The sequence below is a fragment of the Pinus tabuliformis genome, chromosome 5_1 (assembly GCF_031772625.1).
Source record: "Pinus tabuliformis cultivar Carrire ecotype Pingquan chromosome 5_1, CPIR1, whole genome shotgun sequence".
NCBI lineage: Eukaryota > Viridiplantae > Streptophyta > Pinopsida > Pinales > Pinaceae > Pinus > Pinus tabuliformis.
The window spans coordinates 461,179,172-461,198,534 of NC_142305.1; the positions used below are offsets into that span (position 1 = coordinate 461,179,172).

General features: G+C 39.6%; 1 pseudogene across 1 annotated transcript in view; it reads right to left on the reverse strand.

Annotated features, from left to right (window-relative positions):
* LOC149165488 (uncharacterized) overlaps positions 1-19,210 on the reverse strand; it is a 46,517-nt pseudogene extending 27,307 nt beyond the window's left edge. The window contains exon 1 of the transcript XR_016260755.1: positions 17,170-19,210. The product of XR_016260755.1 is annotated as an uncharacterized LOC149165488 (transcript). The remainder of the gene's footprint in view (positions 1-17,169) is intronic.
* Positions 19,211-19,363: the final 153 nt, after the last annotated feature.

Sequence of the window (19,363 nt, forward strand, 5' to 3'; positions counted from 1 at the left end):
ATGAACATCAAATGAAAAGTCTTTTCCATCATTCCCTCATCAAAATCATAGTCCTCTATCATCTCAATGAACTAAACATTGCATGGAGTACCTTCATAGCCAATCCCATATTCATTGATCCATCTATTCAGAATGTTCAAAATGAGCCTTCATCATCTCATCCTTCCACATCCATTCCTCCTTCTCAGCCCACAGATCACGCATCATCATCAGATCAGTCTCTTTCACCATCACCTCCACCATCACCATTTCATGAGCATATTGAACGATGAGATTAGTGAATGGGAGCAGATTGAGCAAGTTGAGTGGGCTTCCTTGCTACATTGGCACACACTTATCAGAGAGGCCATAGGTAGGTGTTTGCCCCATGGATTGTGGGAGGGACCTTGCCTTCTTCACCAACAAAACAGGTACACAAAGGCAAAGAGAAGATGACAAAGACAGAGATTCAGCATGAGGAGGAAGACCTCCATGAGACAAAGCAGAATTTTGACTTGGTTGACCTAGGTGAGCATGATGACAATGAGGACACTAGCATTGTCATCAAGGAAAAAGATGCACTCATCAGGGAGCTCCATACCAACTTAGAGAGGTCAAAATATATTATTTCATATTATGAGCAAGAAAATCAGCAGCTTCAAGCCAAACATGATGTCATGGAGATTCAGCTCATCAAGGCAAAAAGGGAAGAAATGAAAGCCAAGGCATTGCTTGATGAGGCCTATGACAGGTATGGTGAACCTGAAGAAGAGCAAGAACCAAAAAGCAGACCTAGGACTAGAGGGCTGAAAAGAGCTCTAGAACTAGAGAAACAAAAGGAGGTTGAGCTTGCAAATCAGCTCACATGGAATGAGCAGTTTGCCATCTTGATTAATGAGAAACGGGAGCATTGGCTTGACAAGGTAAACCAACATGTAGAAAGGCTCCTAGACAAGGCCAATCAACAAAATGACATTCAGAGAAAGATGGCAAAACATTATGCCAACAAAGAAAGAAATGCAAGGGAAAAGCTCAAGGCAGCAAAGGCAAAAATTGAAGCCCTAACTCACCAAGAAGAGAAGAAGAAACTTGATATACTTGCAGAGGCTTCACTCCAAGCCTAGCCACACCAACATCAGCTACTTCACCAATTTTGAAGCATTTTGGCTCATTTTTGCAAATTTTGTCTTTTCTGTGTTTTTGGACAATTTTATATCAACAACATAGTCAAATGCGCAGCGCCCTAGGCGCTACGCACTTTTTTGGGGCACTTTTTGAGCAAATGGAGACCACCACTAAATGCAAAATGAAAAATACATCTAAGAAAACCATGCTTCCAGCCTTAGTTTGCAAAACTAGCGGGTGAAAAGGGCAAAAAACAAACAAAAAAATCATGTTTCTGCCTCAATTTTGGCCTAGGCGTTGCGCACAAACCAGTCTTGGGAGAAACAACTTTCGAAGGGTCAAATCAAGTCCATTTTGGAAACTAAACAGAACAAAATTTCCAATGAGCTACCCTGGGCTCACTTTGGACACCGAGAAGGCAGTCAAAAGAAGCCTGCAAGATGGAGGGTGCACTTGACCATTTGCTTGATTTTTCATTGTTTTTCTCGAGATTTGATTTTTATCCTTGGGAATCAACTTTCTACTGATGTAATTGAACTTGTAAATGTAATTATGGTATTTTTACTATTACCTAGGGTAAATACATTAGGTAAATAGATTTCATCAAGTCAAATGAATCAGTTTGAATGTAATTACGGAGGAGTCACTCAGAGCTCCCTACACTCTAGGTATCAGTTCAGATTTTTGTGGATCTCTTCCTCAACTCAGGGATTTGACCCCTGAGGATGAGAAAAGGTTGTCTTGATGTCTATATCTTCCCTTTCTTCACTCTTTTCAGAGGTTGGACTCAGTTGGAGGTTGTACTAGTGATCAGAGACATTATTGTATCAGAATTTGGCCAGTTTTAATAGATGAGTTGCAGCTATTTCTTTGGGATACATGTGGTATGAATGTTTAGCATTGTTTCTTCTTTGTTATCATTTGTATGAATGTTTTGTAAGTTCATAAACCATTTCATGTTTGTTACATGGTAATTTTCAATTTAATAGGCAGAATACATGTTTGCTCATGCTCTGTTTTGGGAAAGTTATCATAATTTGTCCATTTTTCTTCAGTTTAGGAAGAATACATCTCCTATGCTCTTCCTAACTCCTCATCAGTCTTAAACCATCTCACCAAATCACCTTTTAAGTGCTAAGCCTCCTGCCTACCTTGCCCCTTTGAATGTCTGCAATCATATCTGATTTGCCCTGACCTAGCCTCTTTGACCTAATACCCTCATCCAACAATAACCCAATCAAATCAAATCAAAACAACCTCTGCACTTTATACCTATCCTAAAACCCTAATCCATCCAGCCCTCTTGGCTGTGATTCTTTGGAGAGAGCCCTCTCCGGCCTGTTAGGGCTAGCTACCAAGTCAAAAGATTGGTCTGTGGTCACCTCAGCTGGACTCTTCCTCAGCCTTGGAGATCTAGAGGAGTGATAACACACCTATTGCCCAATACACTTGCATTATCCAACCCACAAAACAACTACAAGCCTACATCCTACAAATCTTGTCTTCTTCTTCTTCTCAGTTAGCCAATGTAATCATCCAGATCCCTACTATGCCAACCCTAAACTTAGACCAATCATAAAGCTCCTTCACACTTTTGGTAAATGACCAATGAATGATTGATTGGCACCTTAGCACCTTAAAGGCGTTCATTATATATACAAGACTTGTCTTGCACTTGAAAGTCTATCTAAGTCTAAGTGGACCCAAGTGCCCACATGACCAACTTCAACTGCAACCAATGGTGCCACTGCCCCCTGCATGACTTGTCCATAATCAACCAATGTTCAACGGTGCTACACTCAAAGTGTCGCGCACACAAGTGTGCCTATCAAGGGTGCACCCAATAATTGCATCCAATGGATGTGTACTGGATAGATGCATGCCCAATGGATGTGCACCCAACAAGTGCATCCTATAATTGCATTTCGTGGTGCTTGTGCCCAAAGCCACTTCTACCATTTGTCACAACCTCCATGATCTGTAAATTGTCATAGATATTCCACTCAATAGTTTATCAAAACATATGTTACATAATTCTAAAATATTTTATTATGTAGTTTATTTCCTTAGATCTCGTATTTATTATTACCAACTTAGTACTCAAATTTATGGAAATAATTGAAACCAAAATGAAAAATCAGGGAAATGAACACATCATCCACATAAATGACCAGAAGATGTGATATGGGAAACCAAATACAATAGAAAGCCCATCTAGAAGGCGTGGCATTTGCTCTGCTCTCCTTTTTTTAATTATGAAATGCAATCACAAAGAAAGGAACACTCACTATGGATTTGTCATGGACATTGTGGCCTAAATGGTTGTTATAGGATCTTCTCCCTCCTTTATTATGCTTTAATATCCCACTCCTAGATGCTTTGCTCAACTACAAAACAATAACAATACCAAAAGAATGGAACCCCTTCTCTTCCTAGTGGTCCATTGCTTAACATAGATTGGTAGTTGTTTAGGGTTAGGTTAAGGTTTTTGCATGCCTTAACCCTCAATTAGTTTTATGGTTTTGGAGCTTCTTGAATCTTCTTGAAAGTCCACATGTGACTAACCCACATGTGTGAGTAAAGGGGGCTAATGTGGCAGCCACTTGTCACGCCCCTATCCCAGTGGTAGTATTTTAATCACACATAGGGGGTTGCGGCACCGCCATACTTTTTCTTTTCACCAATACGCAAGCACACGGACTACGCCTACTTCAACACTTAACCAATTTCTTCTCCAAATGTTTCACAATGCAACGGAAATAACGTTATCATTCATCTTCTTCAATTATCTTCAAGCATACATATGCAGCGGAATATCAAATACACAAGTATACAAATACACTTGGGAGGGGCAACTCCCGGTTAAGTCTGCCCAATCAATATATCAAATCTTCAAATATTACGTAAGTACAATATTTTACAAGTCTTCTCCAAGTCCGTGCAGCCACTTGCACACCTTGCCGAATTCTCCAGGCAGTAGTGCCCCGGTCGTGCAGCACTGCCACCCGTCCGCACTACCTCTGCCAGAAACCCCAAGTTCGTACTGCCCAAATCGTCGTGTAACACTTCGGCATTCAGCGTTGCCTGCGCTGTCATTCAACCTTGCCTAGCTCTCCATTCAGTCGTGCCCAACATTTCGTTCAATCATGCCCAGCACTCCGTTCAGTCGTGCCCAGCCCCCGTTCAGTCGCACCCAACTTATTGTCTGCCCATTTAGTAGTCGTGCAATGTTGCCTGCGCTACAACTCATCATGTCCGCCTCTGCATAACTCAACGTGCAGCACTTGCCCATCAGGCAATTGCATCGCCCAAACCTGTGCCGGTGGCACTGCCTGCCCGTGCCCCTCTGCCTGCGACCTGCCTGCTTACCCGAGTTGCTTGTGGAACCCACACTCCCTGCCCAACCTGCAACCCGACTTCTAAAGTTCGTTCTTCGCCTTGGTTGCTTCACTCTTCCCTTTGCTCAGTTCTATTTTATGTTGAACCCTGTGATGGTTGGTTCATCCCAAATGCCTACAACTCATCTCTTACTTATACAATCTCCATTGAATTCCATTTCATCTAAAAGAAATGTCGCTCGTCTACATTGCACATCAGGCGGGCGCTCGCTATACGTGCTCGCCCACCCCGTCACACATAACCGAACGAGTCGCATTTAACCGATGGTGGGATTGCACATAACCGAACGTCTCGCCTCCTAGTCGCCCTTAACTGAACGCTCTACCTAAGTCGCCTTTAATCAAACATGGGCGCCCTTCGCACATCTAGGCCCGCCCATACTATGGATTCGGTTTTTCAACTCTCTCTAGCGCTCCCGACTTGAAGCCCTGACACACACAGTCCCATGGTGATCACAGTCCCATTGGACTCCTCAGACCAATAGCTTTCCACAATCCATCTAACGCCTAATTTGGCATTTTAAAATTCAAGTTATGACCTCTAGAAGTTAAAGTTAAATTCATCATTACATAATAGCCCTTTGTTCCCTGGCGATAGAATTTTTCTTCGTAATATTTATTCCACATGCATTGGAGACAAAAAATCTTCATTATTTATCTACATAAGACCTTTCCCATTATATTGTGTGATAAAGAGAGATTATGCATGTGCATCCCTCCTCGTGAGATAATTTTATTGCCACGTGTCCATACACATGTGACATGTCATCACCTAAAGTCAGGAGCTAACCTGCCTCATTTGTTACTTGTCCTAACTAGATGCCATGCAACCTCATCACTTGAACACCACATGGCATCCTATCATTGGTCACTTGATCACCTAGTCACCCTGAGTCAATTGTCTATCATGGAGAAATGTCCTTACAGACCTATGATGGATTCCTCCCTCACTTGACCACCATATCGCATCCTATCATCAATCACTCACTCACTTAGTCACCACATGTCAATTGTTTAGCATGGAGAAATTCCCTTAGAAGCATATCACATATTCCTTGCACTTGTAATGCCAAGGTTATGATAAATTCTATGTGAGTTATGACAAATTCCTCTTACACGGTTAGACAACTTTATGACAAATTCCTTACAGGGTGATGACAGATTGCTTTGATGGTAAAAACGTGTGATTTATTCTAGGCATAGGTTTGGCACATTGTTTAGGGGAGAACCCTTTATATGTGGCACCATTTCTTTGAGATCTATGGCTAGTAAGATTTGTAAACGCTTTCTTCTCTTGTCAAGTTAGGGTTATATATTCATACATGTGAGGGGTGTGAACACAATGAAAGAGTGTGAAGGCTTGAGAGAAGCCATTAGTGTCCATCTTGGACAATATTGTAATCCTTCTATTATGTTAATGAGAATATAGTGATCACTTTTACAAAATTCCAACATGTTCTCCATTACATTCATGTGCAAATGTCTTAAACCATAGTTCATCTTTTGAAGCACTAATTTCATCTCTTGATATGTGGTGTTTCCACTTCTAAGTTTTCCATTCAATGGTTTTGTTTATGTAGAATTGAAGCTTTGTTTGGTGTTTCAATTTCTATGTTTTAGTTGTAGGACAAATTCTTTGAGTGTATATCTATGTATCATGGGAGATGTCAAATTATACCATGGTATTAGAGTTATGCAAATGATATTCTCCAGATCTATGTATGGAATGCACTACTACTTATGAGAAGGAGCTATTGGAGGATCTCAATGGGTGTGATGCCCAACAATGTTTAACAATTGGAAAGTTTTAGATTGCACAAATTTGAGATAAGCATGTAAAATACATTGTCATTAATAAGAGACACATATAAGTACATGATGTAGACCCTCGGATTCGTATTCCAAGAGGCCTTTTGGATCCCTGATGATAATTCCTATTCCTTGAGACTCTTCATATTCCATCTCAAGTGAATTCATAACCCTAATGAATTATGCTTCCAACATCCACCCCTTAATCCAATGGGGTGTATGTGAGTTCAAGCAAAGAATTGAAATCTAGTAATGGACAACAATTAATGGTTGAACATGCTCTTTGAATCTAGTGGCTTTGGGATGGCCACAAACCATATCTGTTGGAAATGGCAATTTAAAGATGACCACAAACTTTAGAACTCCACTCTAAGGCTCATCAGTTAACTCGACTCTAAGGCTCAATGGTTTCCCAAACATTTTCTAATTTGACTAGAAGTTGAGATCTTTTATTGATTGGAAGTGCTCGCAAATAGTGATTTAAGATGACCACAAACTCTGGAACTTGGCTCTGAGGTTCGATGGTTCCCAAAATGTTTCCTAATTTGGCTAGAAATTGATGTTTTCTGCTAATTGGAAGTGCTCGCAAATGGTGGTTTGAAAATGACCACAAACTCTTGTCTAGCAAAAGTTGTAAGTATTCTACTAAATAGTGATTTCAGGAAGACCACACACCAAATCACACTCATGGCTCTGACTCTGGCTCTAGCTACAACTCTCTCTAGCTCGAGGATCCGGTTTTTGTTCCTACTTGATTGATAGCACTTCAAAACTTGAAGTCTAACTATCAATCACTGATGTTATTCCCCCTAGTCAAAGACAAGGTGGGAAGACAAAAATCTTTCTACTACAAGATGGAGATCAAAACATTGATCCTCCATGTGGCAAACCCAATGATAATGATGGCAAACTCAATAAATTGAGTGTGTTGACTTCTACTGAAAATGCACTTGTTTACCATGCAATTCAACTTAATTTCAAAGAAGCACACATAAACTTAGAAAAAAAATATTTGCAAGTTATAATTATTCTTCACTACTAGAGTTAAGTTGATTTTCAGAATGAATGTGTCGTCAATGCTTTGAGTCCTTCGATTATTAGCATAATGATATTTCAATGATTTGAAGATCACTGCCCATTCAAATTTTGTACCATTCATATATAAACTTATACACTTGTAGGCTTCCCACGAGCATCAACAAGGGCAACAATAGCTACCAATGTAGAAATAGTGAAGAAAATGGAGTGACCTTTCAAACCCAAGCAAGAGGCACAAGCAACAAAACCACCAATTGATCCAAACACACTCTCTCTAACAGGAAAATTGGACAGATTCCACAAATAGTCATAGCTTCAAACCCAAACCCACAGAGTAGAACACACAATGAAGTCCTCTTTGTAGGGGAAGTCCCCTTTAATGCCATTGAACTCATTAAACTCGCGTTGGGCAAAGTGGCATGTAAGGGCTACATAAAGTTCCATTGGTATCAATCATCCTTCCTATTGAATGAAGGATTGGATTCATTGATACAATCAGGGAACCAACCCTTTAAAAGTACATCTCCATAGTTAATACATATGTCACAAAGAAAACAACTATGAGTGGATCAACGACACTGCGTCTAATTGCATCTAGAAGATCCGCATTTCCTCCCTCGTGTTCAAGGCATTGCACAAAAGTTTGAATGAAATCTTTAATGACAAATTTTTCCACATGGAAAAGAAGGAAAGTTAGGCCGGTCTTAATTTTTGGGGCATTAGCCTTTTGCTAGAACTGAAATCATGAGACAACATGCTACAACAAAAAGAAACGAATACCCATTTTGCTAGAACTGAAATCTGGAGACAGCAGACTACAACAAAAAGAAACAATTATTCATCAAGATCCCAACCTTGGCCTATCACTCAGCACTTCCGCTAAAATCAAATCTATACACAAATATCTTTGTCTTGAGGTTTTCAAGCAGACACCTCGAACTTATTGCTTTGAAAAAAATATGGACCGATAAACACTTGCAAACGGTGACTGGAAAACCTAACAGGACGATTCTTCTTCGTTACATTGCTTGAGCAGAAGTCGAAAATATTGAACCCGACAATACCGTAAAGACTGGAAGCTGCAAATAAATAAATTTGGTAGAGAAGATGCAATTCGTCTTCATCGAACCCTCTCACATCTACAAACTTCACGGTGTTATGAACCACCGTGTCAATGGAACCAAAAGGCCTACGCAGTCACCTGGATCTCCAACAATCATAAAAACAAGCAAAGCAATAGCTAAAGTGTGAGGATTCATGAGTCAGGAAATGGGCACAAATGAGGAGGAACACATCTGCAGATAGCGGCAAGCAAACAGACGTTACCACGGAGGGGAGGTGCAACGAATGGCAACTGACATGAAACCCTAAGCGAGAGAAAATTGCACCATGCAAAGAAAAGGGCGTGAGGATTTCAACACTTCTCAGAGAGGCAAATTTGGGAGGCTTGGAGGGGCAGATCTGATAGATTTCTGAGCAAGACCTGCTCCGATTTTAATATTAGACTACACAAATTTGACAAAATCATTGAATACCTTTTCATTAATAAGATACTAATATAAGTACAAGATTTACGACTAATTCATCTTCCAAAAGGTCTCTTGGACTCTGGATAGCAATTCCTATTCTTTTTTAGACACTAATATATTCTCTCACAAGTGAATACCATAACCCTAATGGATTATATTTCCAACAGAGAGATCCATGCCAAAGACCGGCACTAGGACCTGTAAGGATTGACGATTGGAGTGTGACTTATCACTAAAAAGGTTGTTTCATAACCTATGATAGGTTGATTTCATTGGTTGATCTGTTTGTTGAAGTGTGTCCTAAATTCGCAAGATGAGTACTCTTGGTATTAAAGAGTCTGGTCATCTAGAGAGTGCTTCGAATTTTGCATCTTGGAAGTGCCCCTTGTAAATGTTGTTGGAGGAGATAGATCTTTGGGAGATTGTAGGATTGTTGTTTCTCCCATTGATGTTATTTGGTTGGCTGCACATAAAAAGAGTGTTGCCAAAATGAAGAGAACCTTTATGGATTCAATGAAGGACCATTTGATCCCTCGTATCATAGAAAAGTCAGATGATGAGATGTATGTAGTGGTAATCACTCTATATTAGAGTGAGAATGCATTATAGAAATTGTTGCTAAAAAATCAACTCACCCGTACACATATGAGTGGCACAAACATAGTAACTAGTTAATGAAAGATTAGATAGATCAAAGATTGATTCACAGCCATTGAAATGAAGGTCAAGAATGAAGAGTTGGTGTATATCTCACTAAATCAGTTCTCAAAGCCTTGGGAATCCTTTGTGCAAATTGTCTATGGCCATGAACACATGCCTACCTTTGAGTAGCTTTAGGATGCCTTCATCCAAGAGGAGAGAAAAGAAACAACATTCATAGCCATAAATAATGAAATCCCAAATATCTCTCATTGGTAAGGTGAGGAAACAAGTGGAGGACCCAAGAAGGGTCATAAAGAACATTCATGTTCTTAAGAGTATGGAAAGAAAGACTTGAGTAGTGTAACGTGTTTCAAGTGCCAAAAGAGGGGCCACCATGCATCATGGTGTCATAAGAAAAAGAATGCAAGAAAAATCAATGGAAGCAACTTACAAGTAGTGTAGAAGCTCTAGCCTGAGTAGATGAGTTGCAATCCAAGATGAGTTGCAATCCAAGTAGAATTAGGCCATGATGCCACATTTTGGTTACCGAAATACGATTTGTCCCTTTATGAATGCCATTAGGGATATTCTTGTGTTGAATAAGGTTTTGTATGTTCTTCGTTTAACTAAGAATCTTTCCGTAAATCAACCATGATAGATCTTAAGAATGTGGTTGAGTTTCTTGATAAGTAACCCATCATAATAGATGACAGTGAGAAGGATGGTCAAGTCTTGGGCAAAGGTGTGCAAAAAAGTGACCTATATAGATTACTCATAGATTTGATGAAACATGGTGTTTTGCATGACTATGACAAGCTAGGACAACTTTGACACAAGAGAATTGGTCACCTAGGTCCTACACTATTGAGCACTACCACTCTTGAAGGACATGGTGCAAGGATTGTCAAATTTCAAGATTCAAAAGCCAACAGCACGCATGGGTTGGGTTGTGCACTCGACAAGCATGTGAACATTGTGTTTTCAAGTAGTGAGCATAGGTTGAGAGAAATTCTTGATCTAATCATTTAAATCTGCGTGGACCTATGTCATTAGCTTATTTGATAGCATCACTTCCCAAACCTACACTCAAAGATATTCAAAGTTCCAAAACCAAGTGTAAGTCTAGAGGCACATAAGAAGGTCACCCATTATCACCACAACAACTTTTCCTTTCACTTTAGGTTAGCTCTCCTCCAACACAAGGGAGGATTCGCTTATAAGAATCTTTAAGATGTTCTCTTGAAAGAAAAGGGATGATGGTTTGCCAAGACTAATGCCAATCCAAGCGAGTTCGAACTTATATGGAAATAAATGTAGTTATGTTGTTATAAATAGGCTCAAACTAACCATGTGAATCACTTTAGTCTAGAGAAAATTACAAGAGGGCCCTTCCAAATATGCTCCTCACATCAAGTACAAAATCAGCCCAAGTAATAATGTGTGACCATGAATAATTAAAGCACAACCACATATGAAACCATAAACGAATTAGAAAGAAAGGAAGAATCCCTTTTTATAGAGTGAACAACAAGAATACATCATTCTCCAAGTATGATTTCACTACGAGATCAATAAAACTTAGATGTGCCACACTTAACCTTCAAACCTAGCTAGGGCATCCCTCAAAAGAGAGTTGGCAGCCCTAATCAAAAGATTACACTGGAAAAATCCTCAAATAAACACAAGGACTACAAAAAGCCAAAGGGAGGGTTTCACTCAACCCTAACATCTTCTTTTGCTGCAAGGCTACCCTTTTTCAAAGATTATTTCAACAAATTTGTACAACTAATTTTCAGTAATCAAATCAAACCAAGAAAGAGAAAAAAAAATGAAGAAAATCACATTAGAATGCCCCTTAACATCTTCCTCCCAAAATATCTTCAACAAAGCTTGGAGGGTAACTCCCGCAATTCCAACCATGCCTAACTGCAAATGAAAGCTTTATTCTTTTTATTCCTCCTCAACAATTTTACAATAAAATATTATTGAGTTGCTTCTAAATCCATTATTCCCTGCATGAAATAAAATATTAAAATACACAAGAAAATCTAAAAGTCTTCTTCAAGCTACGCAAGGGGTATTGATTTTTCGTTGCTTCAAGTTGTTCTCCTAAAAAGAGGGTACGTGGGTGGTAGAGAGTATTCCTTGCAAGATGGGTGTGCCACCAGGGAGGAATTCCCTCACACCCGTATGACAAATTCCTTATACTTATAATGCTTGACATCTTCTTTCTTTGGTCAATATTAGGTTCACAAATTCTATGACAATCATGACAAATTTTCTAACACGGTTATGATAGCTTTATGACAGATTCCTTTCTTGGAAGAATGTGTGAGGACTATTATAGGTGTAGGAAAGGTAGGGTGCATTGCTTGGAAGATATTCTTTGCCTGTGGAGCCCTTTCTTTGAGGTCTATCATTAGCAGTTAAGTTTTGTAATTGATTTTTCCTCTTGTATAGATTGACCATGTGAGGGAGGGCACACAATTAGGGTTATATATTTAATCATGCGAAGTCTGTCAACGCAGTTTGAGAGTGTGAAGGCTTAAAAGAAGCCATTGTAATCTATCTTGGACCGTGTTGTAATCCTTTTATCGTGTTAACAAGAAGATAGTAATTGTTATTACAAATACAAAGTTCCAACTTCTTGTTCATAACTTCATACATTCATGCTACACATTTCTTACATTAGAGTTCATCTTTTGCAGGACTAATCTCATTTCTTTATCTGCGATATGTACACTTCTAAATTTTTCATTTAGCACTTTTGTTTATGCATATCTAAAGCTTTAATAGGTGTTTCAGTTTTTTGGTTTTAGTTGTCTTAAAGTACGAGTATGTGTATCATGGAGATGTAAAAATTACGACACGGCTTGCCACCTATTAACCGCCTCAATTCTCACTAGATCTTGGGTCTTAGAATGTGCCGAGAGTTTTTGATGTGAAACAAAGGTAAGTAGGGTGACGGTAAAAGATTGATGGGAAAACAAATCACCTCCATCCCATGCCCAAAGGAGTAGAATGTGAAAGATGGGAAAAGGAAAGGCAAATAATAGACAGGTATGAAGTCAGGGAGGAGTGGAGGCAAAGTGGTGAAAGGAAAAGCGAGCAAAGGTAAGAGCATGGAAGGAGAAGAGTGAAACATCCTTGACCTTTGCCCTCTGCCTAAAGGAACTGAAGTGAGAAAGGCAGCAATGACAAGTTGAAGAAGGAAGGCAGGAAGGTGGAGAGTCACTAACAAGGAAAGTGAAAGGGACAGAGGTAAGGAAGTATGAAAGCGGGAAGGAGTTAAGGCAAAGTGTGGAAGAGAAATGAAAGGTGAGAGAAGGTAAGAGCATGGAAGGAGAAGAGTGAAACATCAGAATCTAACACTCTCCACCCAAAGGGAAATTGAAGGAAGGTGGAGGACAGAAGGTGAAGACGAAGGGCAGGAAGATGGAGAGAAAGTAAGACAGGAAAGCAGATGCAATGGAGATAAGTGAGGATGGAAGGGAAACATAAACATGGAAGGGGATGAGGCAGGGAAAGAGCTTAAAGGAAGGAGTTGAGCAAATAATCCCTACCCTATGCCCTCCTCCCAGATAGAAGGAATGCAAAGAGAAGGGTAAGGAAGGCGAGAAGAATAGAAAGGCCACCTCATACCTTGGAAGATGGGGCTTAAGGCCTAACTCTCTGGTGGCGGAGGATGGACTCTCCATGATCCCTACCTAAACCCCGAAACTAAGGATGGACTTTTGGCAACCACAACTTAAGCCCAAATAAAGATTAAAGGAAGATTAGCTCCAAGGTTTTAAAAAACCTAGGTCCAATAAAAAGGGCTTAGCCCCAATAGGGACAGAAGATGGACTTTCCACAACCCAACCTAATCCAAAAGAAAGATAAAAGTACTTAGCTCCAACGATTTAAAGGACCTAGTTCTAATAACTAAAAAAGCTTAGCTCCAAGTCTTAAGGGTAATAAGATTTAAACGAAGAGAGATGAGGAAAAGAATAGCTCCAAGTCTTTGCACAGAGGGTAAAAAAAAAGTGAAAATGATATGAAAAGCGAAAATTATATGAATACTCGCATTACACAGATCCTTAAAAATCAGCCCATTCGACCCTGTGGAGAGAATCTATGAGCAGCCCAAGCACATTAATACTGCATTGAAGTCAATGGCCCTCTTCATGCTCGTGCCCGTGAAAGACTCTGCGTTGAATCAATGGCCTCTTCATGTTCCTGCTCATGAAAGACAAACTCGGTGACAGACATGCTCATGAAAGACAAACTTGATGCTAATTCTGCCATCGTTGTGGTTTGAGGTCAAGTTGAACATGCTGCATCGAGGGGCAGCTCTGAGCTACAACACAATAAGCAAGGGAAAGAGCTAACCAGCCATATATTGAGTATTTAATGTCCTCAGAGCAGCACGCGACTTAACGCGATAACACGGGAGCGGGTAAATTCGGCATTAAATAATATTTGCCTGCTCGTGTTATCGGGCTAAGTTGCGTGCTGCTCTGAAGGCATTAAATACCCAATATATGGCTGGTTAGCTCCAGCCATAAGCAAGCATTGTGCATGTTATCGATTGTTGATTCAGAAATGACACGATTAGCTGTTAGCATCGTTTTTCCGGTATATCATTTCTACTTTGACAGAAGATTTTTCGTCCCCTTTCCTATAGTGGTTACCGGAACTCAAACAAAAATCTAGGTATTATTAGATCACATAATATTCCAATGTCATACTCAAGAATGGTGACACCGGATTTGTGTTGATGAGTATTTTTACAGTATTCTAAGGTAACAACCAGTGAAAAATCAGAACTCTAGGAAAACAAACTGCTCAGAAATATGTTTTAATTATATTGGTTATAATGTCCTCCCGCACCCCACTCTCTAGCCCGGGTAAAGAAAAGAAAAGAGAAATTAAATTTAGGCTATGGCTCTTTTTTTATCGACACGTTACCTACTATCACAACATGTCCAACAAACCTGACGTAGACTTCCCGCACGCAAATATCTGTGAACCTCGGGAAGTGTCTGCCCTGCCCTACTACATTTAGAAGCCGGAACAGAGTACAGAAATGGAATATAATTTACAGAAATAAACAGAGTATACACATAAAAAAATTGAATGGCGACAAGCTCCGGGGTACCCATAGGACGCCCCCCTGCCTCTAGGATGTCCCTTCCTAAAATCATGGACCAAGAATTCCCAGAAGTCACTCGATACATCAGAAATGTTTGGGTGCCCTATACGAAAGTCCAAAGAGGGCGCCAAAACAGGCACAGGACATTCCCCATCCCGGCGTTCCCAGATGTCTCTCGACAAATCTGGAACATTTGGGCGTCCTTGGTGTGCCAATCTATGTTGGCCAAGCGTGGATCCATTGTAGCCAATAGCAAAGGAAAAGCACTAACCCTGTCAAATTCTTATAGTTTGATGTTTGTTTATTTTCATTCATTATTTGTTGTTTTCGGCTGCATGTGCTATTTGGATCATTGAATTCGGATCTTGGTAGTCGCTATTTGAAGGTTCAAAATTGTTGTTTTAAAGTTATTTAAAAAAGGGAAAAATAGTTTATAACCGAGTTTGAGTTTGTTTTTCAATGTTTGGACTTTGTCACTTTGTAATGGAATGTATAAGTTTAATTCTTATATGTTAGATTCTTTGGCATAAATTTTTTATTTATATTCCAAACTTTGTAGGTTTTTTTAGAGTTGAAAATTTAAATTATGTAGTCTAAGTTATGTTCAGGGTGTTAGATTTATTTATACATTTAAAAATATAATTTAAACAACAAAATATCGCAATCTCATCCAAAACTATATCATCCGATTCCAACCACAAAAACCTAAAACATTTCATGGTTTGAAAACGTGTGCTGAACATTTCTTCCTTTTTTGAAATCTCTCCCCTCATTTCTTTTCTACAACTGAGTTTGCAAAATGTTTGGACGTTGCCACTTGAACTGAGTTTGCAAAATGTTTGGACGTTGCCACTTGGAGCGAGTTCACTGTTTGGAGGCCCACCCACCCGTTCTATGATGGGCTTAAGTTTGATGTTTGTTATTTCCCATTTAGTTGATTTGGAATTGGACTATGCACCTGTTCATTTCCCATAACTTGTAACATTTTATGATTGTATGGCAACAGCGTTTGGTCTTTGAATTAAATTGGTGTTTATGTTTCATAGTTTATGTTTGATTTTTAAAATTCATATGAATAATTCTTTCAAAACTTTGAATATTTTTTTCGTTTTTAATAATTCGCAGTCTACTATGGAGGTAAGTTTGTTGTTTGTTCCCACCTAGATAGTTTGGACTATGTACTATGCACTATTTTGGCGCTTTGACATATTTTAATTTGGAAATTGGATTATGCATTTGCGCATTTCTAATAACCTGTAACTTTAAGATTTTATGATAATAGTATTTGGTATTTGAATTAAATTAATATTTATGTGGTATAGTTGATGTTTGATTTTTAAAATTCTCATGAACTTACTTTCTTTTCTTTTTTTTAATATTTTTGGATTTTTTTAATTTAAATTTTTAAAATAATAATTTTGCTATTTCTTAAGAAATAAATTTGGCAGTATGGGGTTTGCACTCTAGTCGTCCCCAACACCCAAGTCCCCATTTAAGAAACTCGTACAATTTAGCTAAAAACCTGAATGCTTTGTGAAAAAGGGAGTTTTCTAAATTGATTTTAGACTAATAACTAGTCATGTAACCCAGCAACCAAGTCATAATTTTCAGATAACTGGACCATTTGTTTTTAAAGTATCTGATCAGCATGGAAAAATGTTGCTGGTTTGGTAAGGTCACAGATGTCAATCAGTTGAGAAGGGTTGGATTTGGCTAAAAGGCCAATTTGGAACTGGAAGGTACAAGGTACTTGTGTCGCTGATCTCACTTCGCTTTCAGGCATGGCAGTCAAGTAGGAAAATGATTATTTTGTAGAGGGTTTGTGGGATGTCAGTTCTCGTTCTTGAAAGGACTAGCATTCTTTAACTCATGAGTGTACCCTTTCTTCTTCTGACCAGCTCACTATTATGAAGATTGTTGGTCTCATCCCATAGGAGGATCCATTCAAAATTATCATGATAATTGGGAGTGGAGTTTTGGACACCCCTTGGTTAAGTATGATTCTTGAAGATAGTAATACATTCTTCATCAGTGCCCACTTCCATCAGCTTGGTCCAGTTCTTAATGCACAGTGGGCATCTTCTGATGCAAAGAACCGTTGGATCCAGAGATTGCATAAGTATGTGGGCAGTGCAGCTGTCCTACAAGCTCTGAGTGTTTGCCTGGCTGGTGATTTATCAAGGCCTATTGACAATTATTTAACCAGAATTATCTATGACATGAATAAATACATGTTTATTACACAGAAACAACATTCATGCAGTTGTCAAATCCGATTGAAGCAATTTCCAGGGCTTTGAATGGCCTTTGACACACTATGACAACCCTTTTTCAATCACTTGAAATGTATGCGAACAAAATTAAAAGAAAACTATGCGTCAAATTGATATCTATAGATACTCGTAGAACAAAAATTAGTTCATAAAGCTCATAGGTATACATAAAGATATGCTCAACAGATAGATAAAAATTTCCAAAGATCTAACTATATTTCATAGAGTGCTACAGAACATACCTGTTCATATAACCGTAACGATGGATCCAAGCCATCACTGGAGGCAAGATGCCAAACAAGAAGCAGTTAGCATAGACCCCTGCAAAATCAAGCGCTGCTGCAAAAGCCGTGGGAAAGAAAGTTCCAATTAGAATGGGAGGACCCAAAACAAGACAGATCATCAGCATTTCCCCCATTTGAAAATTATTCGGACTTGAGACTTGTGGCATGTTGTGTTTCTGACTTGTAATGGAAGATTTCACACACAAGTTCCTTTTGTCCTTTCCAGCCATCACCTTGTTAAATTTTTGTAGATGTTGGTCATTCTGGGCATAATTTGAGTCATTATTGGCAGCAATCATCATTTCATGTCCGTGACTAGGGGCATTACCCATTTCTTGCTGCCCAAGGAAGTCAATTGTACCAGATTTGTGGTCATCCAGTGACTTGTCCAAGAAAGCCTTTTCACAGCATTCGTTTCCATCCTTTTTATCTATTACATGGCTTCCTCTGCCAGCTCCATTGCAATTTTTTGACATTTTGTCAACTTCCCTTTTGTAGGGAAAATTCTTTACAAACTCCTCAGAATGGTGCTGGACAAGAGACTTGATCAAATGCAGGGTATCAAAGAGTTGTTTAGGGAAGCTGAGGGCATAACCTATCAAAGTCGTCCCAAGGGCTGAGAATGCAAAGGCTTGCACTGCAGGTACGGCAGAGGAATTGACAGAAAGCAAAAGTTTTATTGGGTCCAATACCCGGAAGCCGGACTTGACCTAGCAAGCCCTAAAACAACTACATTCCATGATAAAACCATTGCAAGAGGTACAGCTCCACCACATAGAATAGCCTTTCGAACCTCATATGGATCTCTTCCCATGACCTTGCATATAAAAGGAGTTATCACATGAAACCCTAGTGTAAGCACAGTTACAGGGATAGCAGGCAAAAGCACACTCGGAAACCACGCAGCATGTTTGAAAGATTCCCAGATAAAATGCCTCCTTAACAATACTCCAACCGCTATAAGCCCTGAAATGGATGTAGTCATCAGAACGCATAAACCCCTATTTACTCCATCGATTACATTGAACGATGCCAAGGCTATAATTCCCCCCACCATACCCGGAAACAGAAGACAGGCCATGAAAGAAGGCAGAAAGGGCAACCACTGCAGAACAAGGGATCCGAGACCAGCAATGCAAGCAACCAAAAGAGTATAGTTCAACATTGCATAAATTACTGCAACAACAATTCCCATATTGTCACCCAATGTATGCATTGCTAATCCTGTAAAACTCACCTCATCCAATCCTTGCTGTTCCATGACTGCACAACCGATCTCTGCGACAAGCAAAATAGAAGCAATGACATAGACCCATGAGGCCAAAATTGTCAAAGATGATGGCAAGGGACCTGCCTTAATTGTTGCTGCAGGCAAACCCAGTATTCCAGGTCCTATAGCAGTGCCCATGATCAAACCCACTGCAGTCCAGAAAGCACCTGAATATCCTGAATCTCTTTTGGGTTCTTCTTCCTCATTCTTATCAGTCTCTAGAGTTGTTCCATGGGATTCAACTCTGGTCCTAAACAGATGCGCTGATGGGCTACATATCTTCGACTTTGCATTGAACAATGTACGACAGAGTTCGTTTCTACTCTCCAAAGGAGTTGATAATTGATAACATGAAGGCAAACCCAAATCAAATCTGCAATGCCCGGATCCTTTACAGTCTCTGGACAATGCTGCGGTCTGGTTCAGCCCGAACCCCGATGGTAGCATCCGAGCTCTGAGCATGGTTTCGATGAGGTGGCTTACAGGGCTGTCTAGAAGGTTTGTTTGGAACCTTACATCAAGTCAAAATTCAATCAAAGTCCACAATAGTTTTGAATGTCGGACTGTGACCAATGTCCAAGGCCTCGGAAATTGGAATTGGTTGGAGAACGCATAACATGCCAGGCCAGGAAGTTTGGCGACACATTGAGCGGAATGGAGAGACTGTTGCTGTTGAGAACATGTTGCAACTTAAGGTTTGTGGAAGGTGCAAGCATTCTCATACTCTCTGACATAATCTTCTTTTTGTCCTCCACGGAAATATGCGATGAATTTTGGACATCACTCTAACGTAATCAATGATTTTTACACACAACTTGTGGTTCAAAATTACAAGTAGTCCCATAGGTAGCGGAGACATGTTCAAACTTGATCTAACACAAC